Below are 22,444 nucleotides of genomic sequence, written 5' to 3'. Positions count from 1 at the left end.
CCACCTACTTTTTGGTGTTTTCCAGCTTGCTAAACTTGATATCTGTATTAGGAACTGTATTTAGAACACATCTAGAATCTGTTTACTGCATTTCCTGTGTTGCACTTATTTTAAAATCGTTTTTTTCTTAAAACTTGCATTTTACCTGTCTCTGGCCTAGCACTCAAGTGTGGGGTCATTTATTGCACTGTTCTAACTTGTTGCTACTTGTGTATCTCTGCTATCTTTAAACAAAACAAACAAAAAAAAAATCTTGCTTTTTTCCCACTTTCTGAATTTAAAAAAAAGTTCAGTTACAGATTTGCTGTTCTGACCTGTTTGTAAGTTTCTTGGAGGCCATTGTTTGCTTGGGCTAAAGGGAAGTCTCTGTGTTCATCAGTGGCAGTGGTAAACACTGAACAGCCTACCTGCCCCTGTGGGAGTGGTTACTGCCTAGAAACTGTAGTTTTATTGACCATTTTGGGTCAATTCCAAACTCCTTGATCCCCTTCTCTTAAAACCCAATTACCTTGTGGTTTTTGCATCTTTTCAGACTTGTTTGCTGTTGGTGAAGTACCCGCCAAGAGGAAAAAATGCTGAGAGAAGAAAGGAGCTACTTTTGAGATTTTAAGTATTTTTCTTCAGATTATTTGCTAAGATTTCTACATTGCTGCCTACTTTTGGCATTTTTCAGCTTGCTAAACTTGATATCTGTATTAGGAACTGTATTTAGAACACATCTAGAGCCTGTTTACTGCATTTCCTGTGTTGCACTTATTTTAAAATCGTTTTTTTCTTAAAACTTGCATTTTACCTGTCTCTGGCCTAGCACTCAAGTGTGGGGTCATTTATTGCACTGTTCTAACTTGTTGCTACTTGTGTATCTCTGCTATCTTTAAACAAAACAAAAAAAAAAAATCTTGCTTTTTCCCACTTTCTGAAATTAAAAAAAAGTTCAGTTACAGATTTGCTGTTCTGAACTGTTTGTAAGTTTCTTGGAGGCCATTGTTTGCTTGGGCTAAAGGGAAGTCTCTGTGTTCATCAGTGGCAGTGGTAAACATTGAACAGCCTGCCTGCCCCTGTGGGAGTGGTTACTGCCTAGAAACTGTAGTTTTATTGGCCATTTTGGGTCAATTCCAAACTCCTTGATCCCCCTCTCTTAACACCCTCTTTTGCGCGTTTTTGCGCATAGCGCAGCATTGGGCAGCGCCGCTTAATCAGGTTTAAACTATTCTCGGCTCCACAAAGTCTGCTGTTCACTTTTTCCCTTAGAACTGTTCCAAATCTCAAAGTAAGCACTCTATTTTCCTTCTAAAACCCAGCAGTAGCTAGGATAAGTGTCTTATAAGTAAGCACTAATAAACTAAAGCACTACACCCTCTTATACTCCCTTTAAGTACTTGGCTCCCTATTGTTCCTTTTTGATCAAGTCAAAAAAGTAATTCCTTATACTATTCTGGTATGTCCAAAAGTCAGTTTCAGGTTTACTCTCCAGTCCAGCTGGTGAATATGGGAATCTTGAGGCAATGTTACAACTGCCTTATGTACACAGACCACCCTCTCCTCTTCCCAACAAGCTCAAATATATGTGAGAGATGCAACTATATAGCCAAACTGGAGGCTGAGCTCTCTCGACATAGTAGTGGCATGGTCAGTCTGAAGGAGACAGTAATCACACACACCACAAATCCAGTCTCTCATAGACCTATCGCAACAGCAAACCAAACACATAAACACACAAAAACATACTCGGAGGCTCTAAATAAAAATTTGCCCAAGCAACAGAGACCTCCAAAGCAGACATCCAAGCAACTGCTACCCCACAACAATACCCATGTATCACATAGTTTACAAAGTCAGTGTGCCACACAGTCACAGCCCTTAAGGCTAAACAACACACAATACACTTGTAATAGGTGACTCTATTGTCAGACACACTGACGTCACACAAGCACTCAGGTCACTCCAAAGCAAGTACAAATATGACTCCATCATTGTCCTTGCTGGTGTGAATGAGGCGTACCTCCCTGGATTACATGAAAAGAGACATAGAGGAGCTCTCTGATCATGTGGCCCAGGCCGGTATGACCCTGACCTTGAGTAGCATCTTACCCTCACCAAGAATGATACCACAGTATAAAGACAAAATGATCAATTTCAACAATTGGCTAAAGTATTGGTGTCACTCAAAGGGGATCCAGTGTCTGTCAGCCTGGGATGACATGCTTGACAAGCCACGTTGCTTCGCTAGGGACGGCTTGCACCTGTCAACCCTGGGTTTTCGAATATCTTGCCACCCCCATAGTGCCTTTTTTAGGCAAGGCTCAAAAGACAAACCCACCTCCTTAGACAACACAAGGAAAAAGAAACTAAGGGTAATGCTGCTCAACGCCAGAAGTCTAAACCTCAATATGCACGCACTCAAGGCTCTTCTCAGTATGGAGAATATCGATATCTGTGCAGTAACCGAAACCTGGTTCAAGGCTCCCGAGAGCACCCCAGCACTACCAGGCTATACCTCATACCATGCTTTTCGGCCCCAAAACTCGGACCGAACCACAAGAGGAGGGGGGAGTATCCATATTCATCAAAGATACCCATGCCTCCAGGCTTGTGGCACTGGACGAAGCATCTGAGACCATCCATGTGCAACTAACAGTGGGCAAAACTGCCTTCCAGTTTGTAGCCTGCTACAGACCACCCTCCCAAACTCAGGAACCCCACTCAGTTTTCCTGAAGACACTGGAGAATATGAAGGTCTCTCCAAACACCATTATATTGGGTGACTTTAACTACCCAAACATAGACTGGGAGCACTACTCAAGCCCCAACACCCTAGCCCAACGGTTCCTAGAATTTATAAACTCAAATGCTATGGAACAACTGGTCACCACTCCCACAAGAGGGGAAAACATATTGGACCTGATCATCACCAACATGAGGACTCTATGTTCCATACCAGAGGTATACCCCTCATTGGTAAGATCTGACCATAAAATAATCACTATGGACATCCATATCCCGTCCCCACCCCCAGCAAAGGAAACCACGGTCAAAAACTTCTCAAAAGCAAACTTCCCACTTCGCAAAACCAAGGTGGAATCCTTCAAAGCCCCAGGGCCAGTGGAAAATACGGCCCAAACCGCAGAATCCTTAATAAACCCATTCTATGGATATCTACAGGAATGCATGGATCGTGCTATCCCAAATAAAACCAAGACACACTCCTCCAAAGGCAGGAGACCTGTCTGGTGGACCCCAGCCATAAATAAGCTGTACAACAGAAGAAGGAAGCTACTACATGATAGAGCAAAATGCCTGAAAGGGAAGGCAACTCTGATCAGTACTAGCAAGAAACTATGATCCCTCATAAAATCATCTAAGGCTATCTTCGAAAGAAAAATTACACAAGACGCTAAAGATAATCACAAGGCTTTCTTTAGTTATGTCAGAAACCTGGGCGGAAACTTCCAGATATGCTCTGAGTTGTGCAAAATGACAAAAAATACACTGAACCCAGAGACATTGCCAACATCCTGGCAGACAGGTTCAGTGCAAACTTCTCCCCCCCCCCAAATGAGCAAATGACTATCCCAACAGAGTGTAGCCTCCCTGACATCACAGATGCACAGTGAGAGCTGCCCTCTCCAAAGCAAAAAACACAGCATCAGTGGGACCGGACGGTGTCCCGGGCTGCGTTTTACATGAGCTCCAAGAAGAACTGAACCCTCACTTAAAATCACTGTTCAATCTCAGCCTTACAACAGGATATGTACCCAAAGAATGGCAACAGTGGTCCCACTCCATAAAGGTGGTGCCACAACAGACCCCAGAAACTATTGCCCTATAAGCCTAACTAGCCTGGTCTGCAAAGCTATGGAGCGTATCCTCATGGAACTCATAAACAAAGACATTGGGAACCTCCAAACACTGGATCCTACCCAATTCGGCTTTGTTAAGGGCAGATCTTGCCTCTTGAACCTGGTCAATTTCTTTGAAACAGTCACCAAGGCCATAGACAAAGGGAAGGTAGTCCACACAGCCTACCTTGACCTTGCAAAAGCCTTCGACACAATACCCCACTCGGGCATCATAAATAAGCTCACCAGCTTAAATATCAACCCCTATGTCACAAGATGGGTTGCAAACTGGCTTAGGGATAGAACCCACATGGTCAGAATTGCAGATGCCATGTCAGACTCTAAACCAGTTACAAGTGGCATCCCACAAGGCTCAGTCCTGGGACCTCTCTTGTTCGGTATGTATTTCTCTGAGGTACAGGCTGACACATGAGGACTATGGCTGACAAAGTTTGCAGATGACTGCAAACTGGGGGCCATAATTGACGCACTGGCTGACACAAGCATCTTCCAAAAAGGTCTCACATTGACAGATAACTGTTGCCAGAGCCATGGCCTAAAGCTAAATGCCAAAAAGTGCATAGTCATCCCCTTTGGGAAAAACAAAGTGCCCACAAATTACCACATAGGTGGTAATCCATTAGGTACGGAAGAAGTAATTAGGGATTTGGGGACCCAAGTAGATTGCAATCTCTCCTTTGACAATCACATTGCCAAAGTGGTTAGAAAGACATTCTATATAGCCCACCTTATCATGAAGGGGTTCACATCTAGATCAAGAGAAGTCATTGTGCCCCTCTACTCATCACTCATCAGGCCCATAATTGAATACAATGCCCCATTTGGGATGTACCTTACCCAACACCTGCTACAACTAGAAAGACCCCAAAAGTACCTCACCAGGAGGATCAAGGGACTCAAACAGATGCCCTACGCAGTTAGGCTAAAGAAACTCCAGCTCTACTCAGTTGCTTACCGCCTACTCAGAGGCGATCTGTGCCTGACGTATAAAGCATTGTCCAACCCAGAATTAATGGACATGCTCCACCTCAAGAAATCCAAATCGATCAGAACTACACACTCCAGTGACTTAAACCTCAGCACAGAAATAAATAGAACATGCTGGAGGGACAGAGTCATATCCCAGAGGCTCCCCTCACTCTGGAACAAAATCCCAATCCATGTCAGACAGAACCCCTCAATGACCCTCTTCAAGAAGAATCTTGATGTTTGGATGGGAGATCGTAAATTTACGCCTGGGATCTCTTCTGTGTCACTGCTAGACAGAGGCACGGTAAACTAACCTTAAACGGGCTATCTTCTGTGACCTACTATACAGAGGCACAGTCAATTCATAGCCGGCCTTAGGCATAGGCCAACTAGGCAGCCGCCTAGGGCACCGCTTTAGTAGGGGCACTTTTCAAGTATTACTTGGTGTAGGTAGACCAGGATAGGGGCACTGGGTGGTGTGGTGGGGGGTGCCGTGGTGCCTTTTTGCCTAGAGCACCAGCTGACCTAAGGCCGCTTCTGAGTCAACTAATCTAAGAAGGGTGGCGAAAGCCAAACACACTCTGGCTAGGCTTGTAAATGCCCTAGGGCAGATAGCCTAGTATCAACCTATGAACCTATGAACTTTAACATCCAAGAAGTCAACACTGACCCTTGAACTTTTCACAGTAAAATTTAAGAATTCTGTGCTATTATTTAAGTATTCAACAAATCCATATAACCTTTCTTGAGTGCCACCCCATAAAAAAACAAATCATCCACAAACCGTCAAAAGAACAATATCTTCCTACTAAAAACATTGTTGTTCATCATGAAACATTGTTCCCACTGAGCCATTACTAAATTGGCATAGTTATTAGCTGTGGGGGTCCCCATGGCTACTCCTGATGTTTGTAAAAAATACTTTGTCTCAAATGTAAAAACATTGAATTCCAATATCAAGTCAAGTAAAAAAGATATTAAATCAATCTTTCCCACACTTAATGTGGCATCCTTCTTTAAGAATTCCCTTAGATAACATATTCCTATTTCATTGGGAATACTAGTAAAAAGGGACAGATTGTGAAAGCACTAACCCTTGTAATAACATTTCTGTGGAATCTCATTTGGACTTTATTTGGATTTCTACTTGGATTTGAGCTCCTTTGTGGTGGTTTAGTGTTTGGAACATATCTGTGTGAATAAAGTAGATTATCTAATAATATTCAATAAAGGTCATCAAATGGCTTTATGTGTTTGGTGTGATTTATTTGAAAGGAGGGGCCAGGACAAACGGACATTGTGTATTATGGAAGATGGAGTCTCCAAGATGGAATGTTCTGGTACATTTACACAGTTAACCCATCTCACAATGCAAGCTGCAGGTGCATCATCAGAAAGTATGAAAATGACAAGTGGTGTCCCTCAGAGTATAGTGCTTGGATATCACCTTTTCAGCATTATATTATCAGATCTCTATGTAGAGAGTTAAGACCTCTAGCTATAAAAATGTGTAGATTAAAGCAAAATGGAAATTGTTAAGTCACCCTTTGACAGCCAAACCCTCCAGAATGAAGTCTTCCTAGAAAATCTTGCCATGCTAAAAGTTGGCTGATAAATTATATAAAGTGTAATATCATCACATAGATGTCCCCTCTCCTTATCATACAATATAAACAACACACCACTACAAAATGAAAATGTTATCAGGAACATAATAATTTGGGTTGATATCTTCCTCTGTTTTGACCATCGTGTGACAATGGTTGTGAGGAAATCCTTATATGTAGCACAGTTAATTGCAAAGGAATATTATGGTGGTCTAAAGAGGAAGTCACACCCTTATGTGCATATGTTGCGCAATATCGCAACACATTAGTGCAATCTATTTTCTTGTTGTATGTCAATGGAAAGTTCTTGAAGAGTTGAATAGTTTAATTAGTTTTAAATTGGGTCACTCAGTAACTTTCGTTTGGCCCTAATATTACTATTTATTTAACAAAAATTGCACAAACTCTTCACAAATCTACAGTATAAAACTGACATCACCAGAAAGAGTTTGAATTTCAAAACCATTATATGGCCCATTGTCAAAAGAATAATTTTCATTTTTCATTCTTTTCCTTGTCACTTAAATTGTTTAGGAGAGTTTCAGAATTTTATGAGGTATGCTTTCAATACAGAGTTTTAGAGAAAACCTCCCAGGAAGCAAATGCCTATTGCAATGTTATCCTCACTCTCTAAAGTATTGTAAAAATGTATACACAAGTAAGTCATACAATACCTTCTATAGGAAAACCTGCTCACACCCACACAACATGGCGTTTGCCCCAAACATAGTACTACTGCTGCCCTCATATCCTTCCTTAACACTGTTTCTCTGGCCAGAGATGATAATAAACTCATCTCTTGCCTTTTCTTAGACCTTTCAAAAGACTTTGACACTGTGTCTCACTCATTTCTTCTGACTAAACTGACTAATCTTAACTTCTCCACTTCTACTGTTGCCTGGTTTTCCAGGTATCACACAGATCGACTCCAATCAGTGAGATGGCTTTCTGCTCTCTCCCCTTCTCTACCAGTAAAAATGGGTGTTTCCCAAGGCTCTTTTCTTGGCCCATTACTTTTTAATATTGTTACTTATCTACTCTATACTTCATGACCCCAGTCATCCCTGGTACAATATGCAGATGACTCTACAGTCATCACCATTGCTGACACCCCCTCTGAACACTTCTCAACCACCCAGGCATCCTTTAACTCAGTCAAAACCTGGCTCTCTAACAACCTCTTTATTCTGAACCCCAAAAACAAAGCTCCTACTCTTCTTACCTAAAAATCTTAACAACTTCAAACCTACCTTCTCAATACTGTCTCTCAACAACACTCCTATCAAAGTAGAATCTAACACTAAACTCCTAGGTGTCATTATAGATGATCAACTTAAGTTCAGCTTACATGTTAATAACTGTATCCATGAGACTCATCTAAAACTGGGCCTCCTTTACAGAAATAAAAAGTTTCTCAATAACAAAGCAAAAGTAACCCTCTCTCATGCTTATCTCATATGTTGTCTATTGTATAGCTCTCAGATCCTTACAAATCTCAACTCCTCTCTCCTTACCAAGCTTGAATCGACCTACAACAAAGTAGCCAGATACGCAGTGCACCAAATGCATAAATCCCTTCACTGTCTCTCACTAGAACAGTTAAATTGATTAGAATTACCCCACCAGGTCCTCCTTTGTCAGCTCCAAATTATTCATTCCGTTTTATATCAACCTTCTACTGGCCCAGCTTATCATCTCTTATCTCTCATTATTCTCCCACTAGATCTCTACACAGCTCAGACCAAGACCTTCTACAGATCTATAAATCCAGGACCAAAACAGGATGTAACCTCTAATGATACCATCCTACAATTTTTTGGAACAAGCGGCCAATAGAAATTAGTTTCCTCAATCAACTTAACCAATTCAAAGCTGCTACCAAGGAATACTTAAAAAGTCACCAGTCCTGCCACTGTACTCACCCCTCTTAATCTGCCCTACTATCCCTAAGACACTGTTCAACCTGCCCTCTACGTTGTTTTGTTCTACTGACCTCTTCCTCTCTTTACCTCTATGCTGTTCCTAGCTGTTTGATGTCTGGTGTCTTTACCAAGAGCTGTAACCTTCTTAAACTACTATTAATAATTCACATCTCTCATCTCTCTCCCTCAATCTTGATGTACAGCAACAGCAAATGTTATTATGTTTCCTCTTCATCTTCCTCAATTGATAAGATTGTACCTATACTGTTATATATTGCTTCCTTATTATACTTTTATTTACTTTTATTATAAAAATGTTTTCTCTGTATCACTTTGTTAATTGCTTATGCATAAACCTTATTGTAATGTTTATGATGCATTTCTCCCCGGGCCTCCGCTGAAAAAGGGCTATTCAGCTCAGGCGGACTATCCCGGTCAACAAATGTAAAATAAATAAATAAGCAAGATGAATAATTAGCCTCATGCTGCTTCGGACACACTGAGTTAATTAAGCTTTATTCATATGAAATACTTCAGATCTGAATGTATTAAAAGTAAACTTACATGATTCAATAGCTTTCAGAGAATGATTGTTGCACAATGCACTGGGACATACAGCTGCTTTCTAAAGTACAATATAAGCAGGCATTAGTGCTAGTTGTCAGTATAAATAGAAGCAGCTTTATAGCAAACCCTTTTAGGACTAGTTTATAAAGGTGACAAACAGAGGTGAAAGTCTGGGACTAAAATATTGCAGTACCCCCTTACCACATCTGAGAAATCAACAATGGAAAGCTTAATGGTTGCAGCCATATTCCTATGCAATTCAGACATTAAGGTGAAGACACATATTTATTTATAAAATGTATACTGTGCTTTATCTGTTAAGATGCATGTGAAACAAGAACAAATATTTTAGGGTATTTCAAACGGAAACAATTCAATAAAGGTTTTGTACATATTGCAGATTTGCTCACATCCATATGGTATAGAATTATGTCAACAAATATGGTGGAAATAGGAACCATAACTTCCAAAAAACTGTGCAAGATGACTGGATTGTTTTCATGCAGTACAATTTTTTTATCCTCATATATTCATTAATGCAAGATGAATAGAAAGAAAATCATGTTACTAGTATTTTTGTATGCCTTTTATTTGAGCATAGGTTACTAAATGCAGATTGACAAAAAAAAGTATTTATGAGGACCAAAGCTCATGAGTGAACATTTTTTTGTGTTACAGCCATGTAAAAAAGATTGATATAACCAGCTCTCTCTCATCTATTATGATTGTTTATATCATAGGGAGGAATCATTTTATAGTTGTTCCTTTCTTTTTAACTAATGCACACAAATGGGCCACACAGCCATAATGTAACAGTAAGCATAACTCCCATTGTCATGTGAACAGTGACAAGATATATAATGCAGACACATGATCAAGTCAGCTTTAAATCAAACATTCTGGCATTGCACTCCATTCAAAGGCTCTCAGATGTTTCAGACAGATATGTCCCCAACTCTGGACTGGTCTAATATTCATTCTGTTTAATAGTATCTACTGCTTGATTTGCCATTCCTTGCTTATGGCACTGATGAATATGGATTAGTTCATAATATAAATCTTCTTCATTTGAAATTATCTCCAATCTCGCAACTCTGGACATTTCAGAACTTAGAAAATGTAAGCAGAGCGTGTGTCCGTGCAGCTCAACAAGACAACTCAAAATCACAAACAGCCCACGTAGTGTGGTAGGGTGTAGGAGCATTGGAAAACGCCTTCCTCAAGTAAACAAACCAGCAGACAGACTTCTTCATGGGTAAAATAAATAGCCAGTAAAATCCTCCAAAACCACCAACAAACAAAGCATCACAAAAAATAACAAATGAGTTTTATTTAACAGGAATTAAGCACATTCATCAGTGTATAACAAAGGCTTCATTAAAATTAGTAAAACCAAACTGAAACTAAATTACCCTCCATGCTTGATTACATTATTGTTCTAAACAAATTATATCATCACATTTAAAAACATATCCACTCTAGTATAAATTACATAATAATTGCTCTCACAAGCAAGAAATCAAAACTTCACACCCTAATAAAAAACATTAAAACATTAAAAAATCAAACAAATCAAATAAAAAAGCATCTTATTTACCATCCTATATTTGAAAAAATGTCAATTTAAACATTGTATGAACAAAGCCTAAGTTTACTTGCAAGTGAAAGGCTTTCATTTAAATCTGGTGTGATGTGAGCATTAAACTTTATTTGCCATAAAAGTTCATTCAATTCAATGAAATCAACCCACAGGCTGCCCCCTCCCCCTCCCTTGGATCTATTATCATCATCTCTAACCCATAAAACACAAAGCTGTGTGTAGGAAACTTCAGAATTTGCTTGAATAAGGAATTATTTTTGTTGTTGTTTCTAATATCAAGTATGTGTTCATAAACTCATTCTTTAAGTGTTCCCTGTGTTTTACCTATATAAAATCCATCACATTCTTGACATATTTCCACATAAATAATTCCAGCTGAACCATAAGTGCAATGGAAATTAGTTTCCTTGTTTGCCATGAATTTACACTGGCAACAAAACCAAGATCTGTAACTACCTATTTTTTGTTAGAATAGCTAGCAGTCACAGTTTTATTTTAAAATATTTTTTAAGTGTTTTACCCTTTTTGTATACAACATTGGGCTTATCAACAAATAAATCCACAAGACCATCCAAACAGGAGAATATTCTCCAATTACTGTTCAAAATCCTATTAATATTTGAATGATCTACACTAAATTTAGTTACAAAGGAATGAGTATGTTCTTTACTTTTATGTTATATGGTCTCGGTCGTATGATGTTCGAAGTTTGAGACCCATACAAATAAATATATATTTATATATGTACACACACACACACACACACACATATACATATATATATATATATATATATATATATATATATATATATATATATATATATATGGTTCCCATTCAGAAGCCTGAAACATCATAAGCCTGAAAATCAAAATCCTGAAACCAAAAGCCTGAAAATTCAGAATCCTGAAAACTCAAAATCCTGAAAGCCCAAAATCCTGAAAGACCAAAATCCTGAAACTCAAAATCCTGAAAACACAAATAATGCTAATATGCCACTATAAAGACACTAATATCTACCAACTGACCCTGACCCTAACCCTAACCCTAAGGTCCGTCACTATCGCACACTCACCTGGCCCAAGGCCCTAAACCTAACTCACTTAAACCGCCCTAACCCCAATATTTGTCACTATTGCATACATGCCTAACCTGCCCTAACCCTAACTCACTTAAACCGCCTCTAACCCTAAAATAAAACCAACCGCACACTTACCTGACCCCAACGCATGACCTAACACCACAGGGCTAACAATAGCAAAGCCACAATGACATCAGTATGTCTATTTTGTGTTTTCAGGATTTTGAGTTTCAGGATTTTGGTCTTTCAGGATTTTGGGCTTTCAGGATTTTGAGTTTTCAGGATTCTGAATTTTCAGGCTTTTGGTTTCAGGATTTTGATTTTCAGGCTTATGATGTTTCAGGCTTCTGAATGGGAACCATATATATATATATATATATATACACATATACAACCTACAGCATGTAAAATGAAAATATGCAGTTTAGTCTGCAATATGTATTTTTGCCTTTTTCTATGAATGAAAATAAAAACATGTAAAATTATTGCTAGAATAAGCAAGCTAACACACCATAAGAATACAAGTTGAAAATTATCCAAATGAGTTAGCTACAAGAGTAAGCAAGCATGCACATTAGAATGCAAATGTAGAATAAAAACAGAAAAAAATTCTGGTTATATCTGGAAATACTGGAGATATATACATACCTATGTATATAAAGCATACAACTGAGAGAATAGTTGAAAAGAGGAAAGAAGAACGCTGCTACCTGTGAGTTACAGCTTTATAGGTTCATAGGTGTGTACTAGGCTAATGACCACTAAGGCCTTTTTAAGCCTAGTCATGCGTCCCAAATCTCTGCTAAGAGCTGAGCATGGACATATAGCCCAATGTCTGACATCATGGTTTGTGAGTGTGTGAGTTACCAGCATCTGAACATGCCCATGGAGCCTAATTTGATACATTATAGTTAGTATGGACCAGAGGCATGAATGCTCCTGAGTTTTGGATTTAGGGAAAAGCCAGAACTATGTAAAGCTGGGAACAGCATGAGAGACGGAATCATCAAGTATCCACAGAAAAAAACAAACAAACATGCAAGCCAGATCTGGATCTTACTGCTGACAAAAATTTTGAAGTTAATAAAGCATAAGGCAAACAGTATGAGTGTTGAGAACAACCTTCAATGTATAGTGTATTAATAATGTATGAAAATAAATGCATGTTTTATTTATTTATTCCTTGACATTTGATTACAGGGAAAGCCCAACTGGGTAGGTAGCGGAGGCCTAGGGAGATAAGCTAAGAAGTATTGCAAAATCATTTTAAGAGCAATAATATTATAATCTTCAAAATTAATTTAAAAATGTACAATTTAAATAACCATACCAAATTAAACATACTATGAAAGCATTGGTTAAGAACAGATATGACTTACATGACAGTGATTTAATATTTACAGAACTTTTAGCCACTTAATAAAGAAATTGAAGTAAGTTAGTATAATATAAACAAGAATTGCAATATGAAGTGAGAGAAAAAAACTGGGGAATGCCATATTTAGAAAGAGAGTCAGTAAAGAGAAATTGATAGAAGAAATGAAGTGAATGAAGAAGGGAGAGTAAGCAGGTTTAAGGTATGAACAGGTACGTATTCATATTTAGGGATATAGTTTATCCTGGGGGTGAACAAGAACAGAGACAGATTTTGGCTAGGAAGTCTTTCAGAATGGTTTTGAAGGACTGGAGGGAGGGTATTGACCTGATGGATGCAGTGCATTTATTATTTTTGGAAAATATAACATGTTTAAGTAACTTCTGATAGTCATTACACATCCAATAAGACTGAAACTGTTGCATAACAAGATTGTGAAAGATGAAGGTTGTACTCTAGTGTTAATCTATTTTTTCCTCTATCAAATAAGTGAGGAACTGTATTTGTATCAATTAAATGCACACATCACAGAACAGTCCTACTTACCCAGAAAAAATAGCAACCATGTAATAGCCCAAGCAGAAATATCACAAAGAAGCAAAAAACTAGGAAGTGGAAACAAGTGTGCATGAAAAATGCTGGAGAAGGAATTAAGATCTTAAAAGACCAATAAGAAAGAGGAGAGGGGGTTTGTAAACTAATGTTGTTCAGCAACGCATAAATTGAAAGATTCTCACTTTCCTCCCACTACAGTTGACTGTTTTATGAATCAGAAACAAATGAGCTACACTGCTTTCTGTTCCAGTCCTTGTCAGTATTCTTGTACTGTTGGTATAAATGGATCATTACTTTATTCTGGGTTGGTGTACATGGATCATACATGGCTTGTTGCTTCATTCTGTGTTGCCCTACATGCATTATCATTTCATTCCGGGTTTATGTACATGGATCATTGCTTCATTCTGGGTTGCTGTACATGGAACATTGTTTCATACTGGGTTGCTGTACATGGATCATTGTTTTATTTTGGGTTGCTGTACATGAGTCATTGTTTCATTCCAGTTTGCCGTACATGGATCATTGTTTCATTCTGGATTGCTGTACATGGATCATTGTTTTATTCTGGGTTGGTGTACATGGATCACTGCTTCATTCTGGGTTAGCATATGTGGATTGTTGTTTCATCCTTGGTTGCTGTACATGGATCATTGCTTCATTAAGGGGTGGCTGTACATGGATCATTGTTTCATACCGGGTTGCTGTACATAGGTCATTGTTTCATTCTGGGTTGCCGTACATGGATCATTGTTTCATTCGGAATTGCTGTACATGGATCATTGCTTCATTTTGGGTTGCTGTAGAAGAATCATTGCTTCATTCTGGGTTAGCATACATGGATTGTTGTTTCATCCTGGGTTGCCGCCCATGAATCATAGTTTTATTCTGGGTTGCTGTACACGGATCATTGCTTCATTCTGGGTTGGTGTACATGGATCACTGCTTCATTCTGGGTTGCCGTACATGGATCATTGTTTTATTCTGGGTTGGTTTACATCAATTATTGTTTCATTCTGGGTTGGTGTACATGGATCACTGCTTCATTCTGGGCTGTCATCAATTATTGTTTCATTCTGAGTTGATGTACATGGATCATTGCTTCATTCTGGGTTGGTGTACATGGATCACTGCTTCATTCTGGGCTGTCATCAATTATTGTTTCATTCTGGGTTGATATACATGGATCATTGCTTCATTCTGGGTTGGTGTACATGGATCACTGCTTCATTCTGGGCTGTCATCAATTATTGTTTCATTCTGGGTTGATGCACATGGATCATTGCTTCATTCTGGGTTGGTGTACATGGATCACTGCTTCATTCTGGGTTGGTGTACATGTATCACTGCTTCATTCTGGGTTGCCGTACATGAATCATTGTTTTATTCTGGGTTAGTGTACATGGATCCCTGCTTCATTCTGGGTTGATGTACATGGAATATTGTTTCATTCTGGGTTGTAGTACATGGATCTTTGCTTCATTCTGGGTTGGTGTACATGGATCATTGCTTCATTTTGGGTTGCCGTATGTGGATCATTGTTTTATTCTGGGTTGGTGTACATCGATTATTGTTTCATTCTGGGTTGCTGTATATGGATCACTGCTTCATTCTGGGTTGCCGTACATGGATTATTGTTTCATTCTGGGTTGCCGTACATGGATTATTGTTTCATTCTGGGTTGCTGTAAATGGATAACTGCTTCATTCTGGGTTGCCGTACATGGATTATTGTTTCATTCTGGGTTGTAGTACATGGATCATTGCTTCATTTTGGGTTGCTGTACAAGGACCACTGCTTCATTCTGGGTTGGTTTTATCAATTGCTAAAGTAAAAAATAAGCAACATTATTGTAGTGGCATGCCCCAATGCACTGTGTCACAAATCTGACTTGATCGCACTTTTTGTTGGTATCATTCATACCTTGTTCATATGTTTGCAGGAAAGTGAGTTCTTATCACAAACCTGATCTGTGGGCATTTTCACTTACTTTTGCTGTTTACACTGGGCTTCACATTTTCCTGCTGAGGCCAATAATACAAAAAGTATTTGCACATATTTTGTGCAGTCTCGATATTCAGACAAAATATTGCTTTCAACATAACAAAAAATAGCAAAGCTTCTGTAGTAATTGATGTTTGCAAATGTAAATGAAACACAGCCCCCAGATGTTCAATTTGGTCTCTCAAAAAAAAAAAAAAAAGTTTCTCCAGAATGCCTTCCAGGAGATTGCCATATAGAATTACTGGAGTTCCAGGCCTCAAGGTGACTCTCTGATTTCCTTTAATAATCTTACTGGTATAATTGCTTCAGCCATGAAACAAACAGATGGCACTATTTTGCTCATCTATGTGCATCTTACAAAATGGTATTAACGATATTAAGAATACTTTGCATAATACTAGGAAGTGTTTTCATCAGTCTGAAGAAAGTACAAAATTTGGTCAGATTTGGAATATTGGGATGTCTTCATAATGATCAAAGTAAATCAGTTAGATTCTTTTGCCGCACCAAAGTGAGAGTCTACTTGGCCTGGCATGTAGCTCTAGGAGGGGCATTATAATCATGAGGCAGGCTGGGGTATCATGAGTCAGGCTGGGTATCATGAGGCAGGCTGGGGTGAGTACCACCAGAAGTGCAGTAATTTGGAAGAAGCAGTCCAGGAAAGCTTTGCTTAAATTGTTGACCCAGCCAAGGCTTTACCTAAGTATGTTAAGACGGAGTTCACAGAGCACTGCACCCATCAAAAGGATAATCTGCATGTACTGTCTGTAGCTGATCCATTCTGTGTTTTAACAGAAGCTAAAGAACAAAAGCTGATGGCTTGGAATGGTTTCAACGTTAAAATAACTGGTGCATTAATTAGGGAAGTGAAATGGAGTGATTCAAGATGGCACCAGATAATCAACTTTTGATACCACACAATATCAGATCTGAAATGTCATCAAATACTGCTTACCTTTTCCTGGAATTGTTCAAATTACATTGCAAAAATATATAGCAGCTTTCTAATATTTGTAAAGTACTTTTTATGAATTAAAAAGTTCAAGTCAACATTTTGCAAATGTGCTACTTTTGGTTGTGCATGTTTCATAAATACTAATATTTGTACCTATATTTTATCATTTTAATGTATTACTTTTCAAGTAACAACTCTTAAATTATCTGTTTCAGGGACCACATTATTTTGTTGTTATGGCACATTTTAACTTGTTCTCTTATACCACACTGTTAGTAGATGACAGTATTTTATTATTTAAATTTTCATTCTGCTAGCAGATGCACTTACATCTTGGGGGTTTATCCATGCAAATTTTTATTGACATCTCACATTGAAAATATTTATTCATATCAGAACTCTTAAGGGGATGTTGCACTCCATTTTTACTCATGTAAAAGAATAAAGGATGTGGTATCCAGGAGGTAAGTTTGACAGACAGTTGTTTTCAACATATTTCAGTTCATGTATTAATTTGACAAATGTGTGATGATCACTATGCATGGGTTAGATGTGGATATTTAGCTATAGGCCCACTTTTATTATATTTTGTTTCTTTCTTATTGAAACTGCCTGGATTTCATCAGTTATTTCATTAGTTTGACCTCTGTATTAATTAAAGATATTTTTTTCCATCTGCACTCTGAGGCACTCAATACCTCTGTGTATGTTGGATGTGATAAGCTGCCTAGATGCTTTGTTCTCAAGTACATTGTGGCAGTATATGCCTGGCTTCCAAATATATATTCATGCTCCAAAAACAGTCTTAAAATATATATTTTTTTATTTTCTTTTTTCCCCATCTTCCTTAAATTGAAATTTAGACAAGTATCTAATGTTTGTTGTTATGCTTTGGGGTATTATCTGCTTGGTAGCCATGTCAAATCTGAAGGTAAAGAATGCATACTTGCATTGTGTTGGCATGTGTTTGATATATTACTGCATGTCGCTAATATTGTTGTGATGGAAATATCAGAGAGATAATTCTCGTGCTGTATACCCTAACCTTATGTGTAATAATTTTGCTGTTTTCAGTGTTCTTTATGCAGCTAACTGACCTTATAGGTTGATGTTACAGGCTTCATGCAGCTGGCTGTCTTGAATAACTTTATTTTTCAGATTTCATCTCTAGTAAATAATTTAACAATGTAATTACTCATAAAACATTGATTCTATGTTGTTACTATTACCATAAAAACATATACGCTGTTTTCATAGGTTCATATGTGTGTACTGGGATAATGACCACTTAGATCTTTTTAAGCCTAGCCATGCATCACACATCTCTGACAAGTTCTGGTACCCTTGTTAGTGTAACCAAGAGCCTGGCAGATGAAACATTTATAAGCAGGGGCCTGACAGATGAACCATTTACAATCTGCCTGTCTCCATTAGAGATATAGGTGCCAAACCAGAGGTGAATTTTTCTTTTCCTACTCAGTTGTGCAAGTTACACTTGAATTGTGTTAGGGAAGAACTCTGTTTCACATGGATGGGGAGCATGTTCTAGAGACAGGGTGGTACCTGAGATACATATCTATCTATCCAGTAAGTCCTATTTATATCACAGGCAAGGTTTAATTATTTAGAATAGTTAATTCTGGTGCTGTTTGTTTTGCAGATATGCAGGAGGTCTATCAGAGTGGGGTATGAAGATGCCTTGTATACCAGGTATAGATTTCTCTTCCACAGTCTGTAGGAGATAGAATACAGGGATAGGGCTTTGAGGTATTCTCCACAGGGTATGTTATTTGCACCTTGTAGTGTTTTAGTGAGGAACCTTTATGGGCATTCCAGTTGTTGGATGTGCCTGGTCAGTGACATATCAAAGGAGGAGTTGTACTCTGATAGGGGTCATGAGTGCCAAATTCAGTTGAATAATGACCTCCATGGAACTAGATGCCATACCAATGTTTATAAGTTGTGCAATAAAGAATGATTTCCCCACCACCATAGACACGTGATGGTCAAAGGCTAGATTACTGTCTATGTGTGTCCCGACTACTGCGTCAGCTATATTGTCAATATGGCAGTTACCAGGGGTAGTTAACTTCCTAAAGGATATTAGTTTGCATTTCCTGGCATTTAGTTTTAGTCCATGGCTCTGACACCAGTTATTTGACTGTGTCAGTCCTGCTTGCAGAACATTAGTGTCAGTGGAGGATTCTGTAACTGCTCCTAAGTTGTAATTGTCTGCAAATTTGATCAGTCCACAGTCCTTGACTTCAGAGAAGTAAATGTCAAAAAGGAGTGGTCCTCGGACCGATCCCTGAGGGACTCCGCAGGTGACTGGACTCTTCAGCAAAACGATCAAACACAAAATGATGAAAAATGTACAAAGAAAGTTGAAGCCCGAGGCAGAATTTCTAATTGTTGAATTTATTTAGTGCTTTCATCCTCAAAGAGCAGAACTTCATCAGAATAAGTTGCAAATAACAAAATGCAGCTTAAATAGTAAAAACCCTGCCCACCAATTAAGCCTTAATGACAAACATTATCCAAAGTCACCTTAAAAAAGTAGAACAGTTATTAAATCTTTGGAAAATAATAAAACAAACATCTAATTAATAAATAATCATAACACCTTCTTAATACATTTTCAAATCATTAAAGCCTAAAACATCAGCTAACTCTTTACAAAACAAAAGCTGCTCTAAGTCTCAACACCGGACTAATAGGTATACATTCATTTAAGCCTGAGTAACCTGTGGCATTAGTGCGAAGTTGCCACTGCAACTCTTTGTATTCTAAATCCCTAAAAGGGAAGGCATCTCTGATCAGTACTAGCAAAAAATTACGATCCCAAATAAAATCCTCCAAGGCCAGCTTCGAGAGAAAAATTGCACAGGACACTAAAGACAATCACAAGGCTTTCTTTAGCTATGTTAGGAACCTGGGATGCAACTCCCAGATATGCTCAGAGTTGATTCTAAATGACAAAAAAATACACTGAACCGACAGACATTGCCAACATCCTGGCAGACAGGTTCAGTGCAAACTTCTCCCCCCCTTCCCCCCAAAAAGAGCAAATATCTATCCCAACAGATGCTCAGGTGAAAGACACCCTCTCCAAAGCAAAAAACACTGCTTTAATGGAACCAGACAGAGTCCTGGGTTGCGTCCTACATGAACTCCAAGAAGAACTAAACCCTCACGTAAAACTACTGTACAATCTCAGCCTCACTACAGGATATGGACCCAAAGAATGGCGTACAGCAACAGTGGTCCCACTCCACAAAGGTGGTCCCTCAACGGACCCTGGTAACTATCGTCCCATAAGCCTGACTAGCCTTATCTGCAAGGCCATGGAGAGGATCATTAAGGAACTCATAAACAAAGACATTGGGGACCTACAGACACTAGATCCTACCCAATTCGGCTTTGTCAAGGGCAGATCCTGCCTCTTGAACCTGGTCGACATTTTCGAAACAGTCACCAAGGCTATAGATGAAGGGAAGGTAGTCCACACAGCCTGTCTGGACCTTGCAAAGGCATTTGACACAATACCCCACTTGGGCATCATAGATAAGCTATCCAGCTTAAATATAAACCCCTATGTCACAAGATGGGTTGCTAACTGGCTCAAAGACAGAACCCACAGAGTCAGAATTGCCAGAGCCATGTCAGACTCAAAACCGGTTACAAGTGGTGTCTCACAAGGCTCTGTTCTGGGACCTCTCTTGTTCGGCATATACTTCTCCGAGGTACAGGCCAACACAGGAGGACTATGGCTGACCAAGTTCGCAGATGACTGCAAACTCGGCGCCATAATTGACTCTCCAGCTGACACGAACATCCTCCAAAAGGGTCTCACAGAGATGGATAACTGGTAACAGAGCCATGGCCTAAAGATAAATGCCAAAAAGTGTATAGTCATACCCTTTGGCAAAAACAAAGTGCCCACAAATTACCACATAGGTGGTAACCCATTAAGTACGGAAGAAGTAATTAGGGATCTGGGGACCCAAGTTGATAGCAATCTCTCCTTCAACAACCACATCGCCAAAGTGGTTAGAAAGACCTTCTACATAGCGCACCTTATCATGAAAGGATTCACATCTAGATCAAGTGAGGTAATAGTGCCCCTTTATTCATCCCTCATCAGGCCCATCATAGAATACAATGCCCCTTTTGGGATGTACCTTACCCGACACCTGCAGCAACTAGAAAGACCCCAAAAGTACCTCACAAAGAGGATCAAGGGACTCCAACAGATCCCATATGCTGCCCGGTTAAAAAAACTCCAGCTCTACTCAGTTGCATACCACCTACTTTGTGGCGATCTATGCCTCACATACAAAGCTATGTCCAACACAGAATTAATGGACATGCTCCACCTCAGAAAATCTAAATCCCTTAGAACCACGCACTCGAGGGACTTGAACCTCAGCACAGAAATAAATAGAACATGCTGGAGGGACAGATTCATAACCCAGAGGCTCCATTTGCTCTGGAATAGAATCCCAGTCCATGTTAGGCACAGCACCTCACTGACTCTCTTCAAGAGGAATCTTGATGAGTGGATGGGAGATCGTAGGTTTACCTCGGGGATTACTTCTGTGTCACTACTAGACAGAGGCACAATAAACTAACCTTAAAAAAGGCACAGCTAACTCAAATTAAAGGGTGGCGAAAGCCAAACACACTCAGGCTAGGCTTATAAATGCCCCAGGGCAGATAGCCTAGTATGAACCTATGAACCTATGAACCTAAATAATCATTCACTGGTCCACCCCTCTGCCCAAAGTCCACATGGTCAATAATTATGAATTTAAATAAATGCCCTTCATATTTTGAAATATGACGAAATAAAGCATTGTTAAAATCTTTTCTCTGACTGCCATAAAGCGTGCTGGTAAACCCTTTTCTTAAAACTGTTTTTTTGCTTTTCCTATATAAAAACCACTGCAGTTTTGGCACAATGCCAAATAAACTGCTCCCTTTGTGCTACAATTATATTTCTTTTTTATTTTTATGATACCATAATTTTCAAGTTTGACTTCATTTACTTCTAACATGTATTTACACTGACAGCAATGTCCACACTTGGTCATACTTCCCTCATGACCAAAATGATTAACCTTTTCCAACATGATTTTTAGACATCTATCTTTTTTATAAACCACCAATGGTTTTTGCCCGACTATATTAATATACTCAGTGTCACTGTTAAAGACACTCCAATATTTCTGAATTATTTGTCTGAAGTCTCCAAAACTACTATTGTATGTAAGAACCAGGGCTTTATTTAAATTATCATTGTCTAAAGTAACAAAATTGGTACCTGTTTGACCTTCTTTTGTACCAAATAAGGAAAAATACTGCCCCATCAATCTCTTTCATATTACCTCCCCAATATATTGTCCAATATATTGTCCAAGAAAGTATTGGAGTACCCTCTGCTAGTCAACATATTTCTCAGACATTGACATTGTAGTCGACATTCCCCTATGTCAGATACCATCCGGGCAAGTCAAACACATTGTCCTTTTACCAAGGACTTCTTTTGGTGAGTTGGATGCCAACTATCATAATGTAGTAACATGTTGGAGTAAGTTGGCTTCCTATAAATTGTGGAATCAAAACATTTATCCTACCTAATTGTAACATCCAAATAATTTACCTTCTCATCACATAAGGTCATGGTAAATTTAAGAAAGTCAGTAGTACTATGAATGTATTCAGAAAATAAGTCTAACTTATCTCTTGTATCAGTCCTAAGAAGTACAATGTCGTCAAGAAAACCCCTGTACAATGACCAGCACAAACTGAACCTGGAGCTGATTACAAAGTTAGTCTCCCAACTGGCGAGCATGATATTGACAAAAATGCCCCCATTGCAATGCCTTCTAACTGTTTAGAAAGCTGTTGTACAAAAATCATAAAATTATTGTCTAAAACTACCTCCAT

Source organism: Protopterus annectens, chromosome 7.part0, assembly GCF_019279795.1.
Source record: "Protopterus annectens isolate FY-2018-M chromosome 7.part0, PAN1.0, whole genome shotgun sequence".
Lineage (NCBI taxonomy): Eukaryota > Metazoa > Chordata > Ceratodontiformes > Protopteridae > Protopterus > Protopterus annectens.
The sequence above is the reverse complement of the archived record's forward strand: the minus strand, read 5'-3'. Positions refer to the sequence as shown.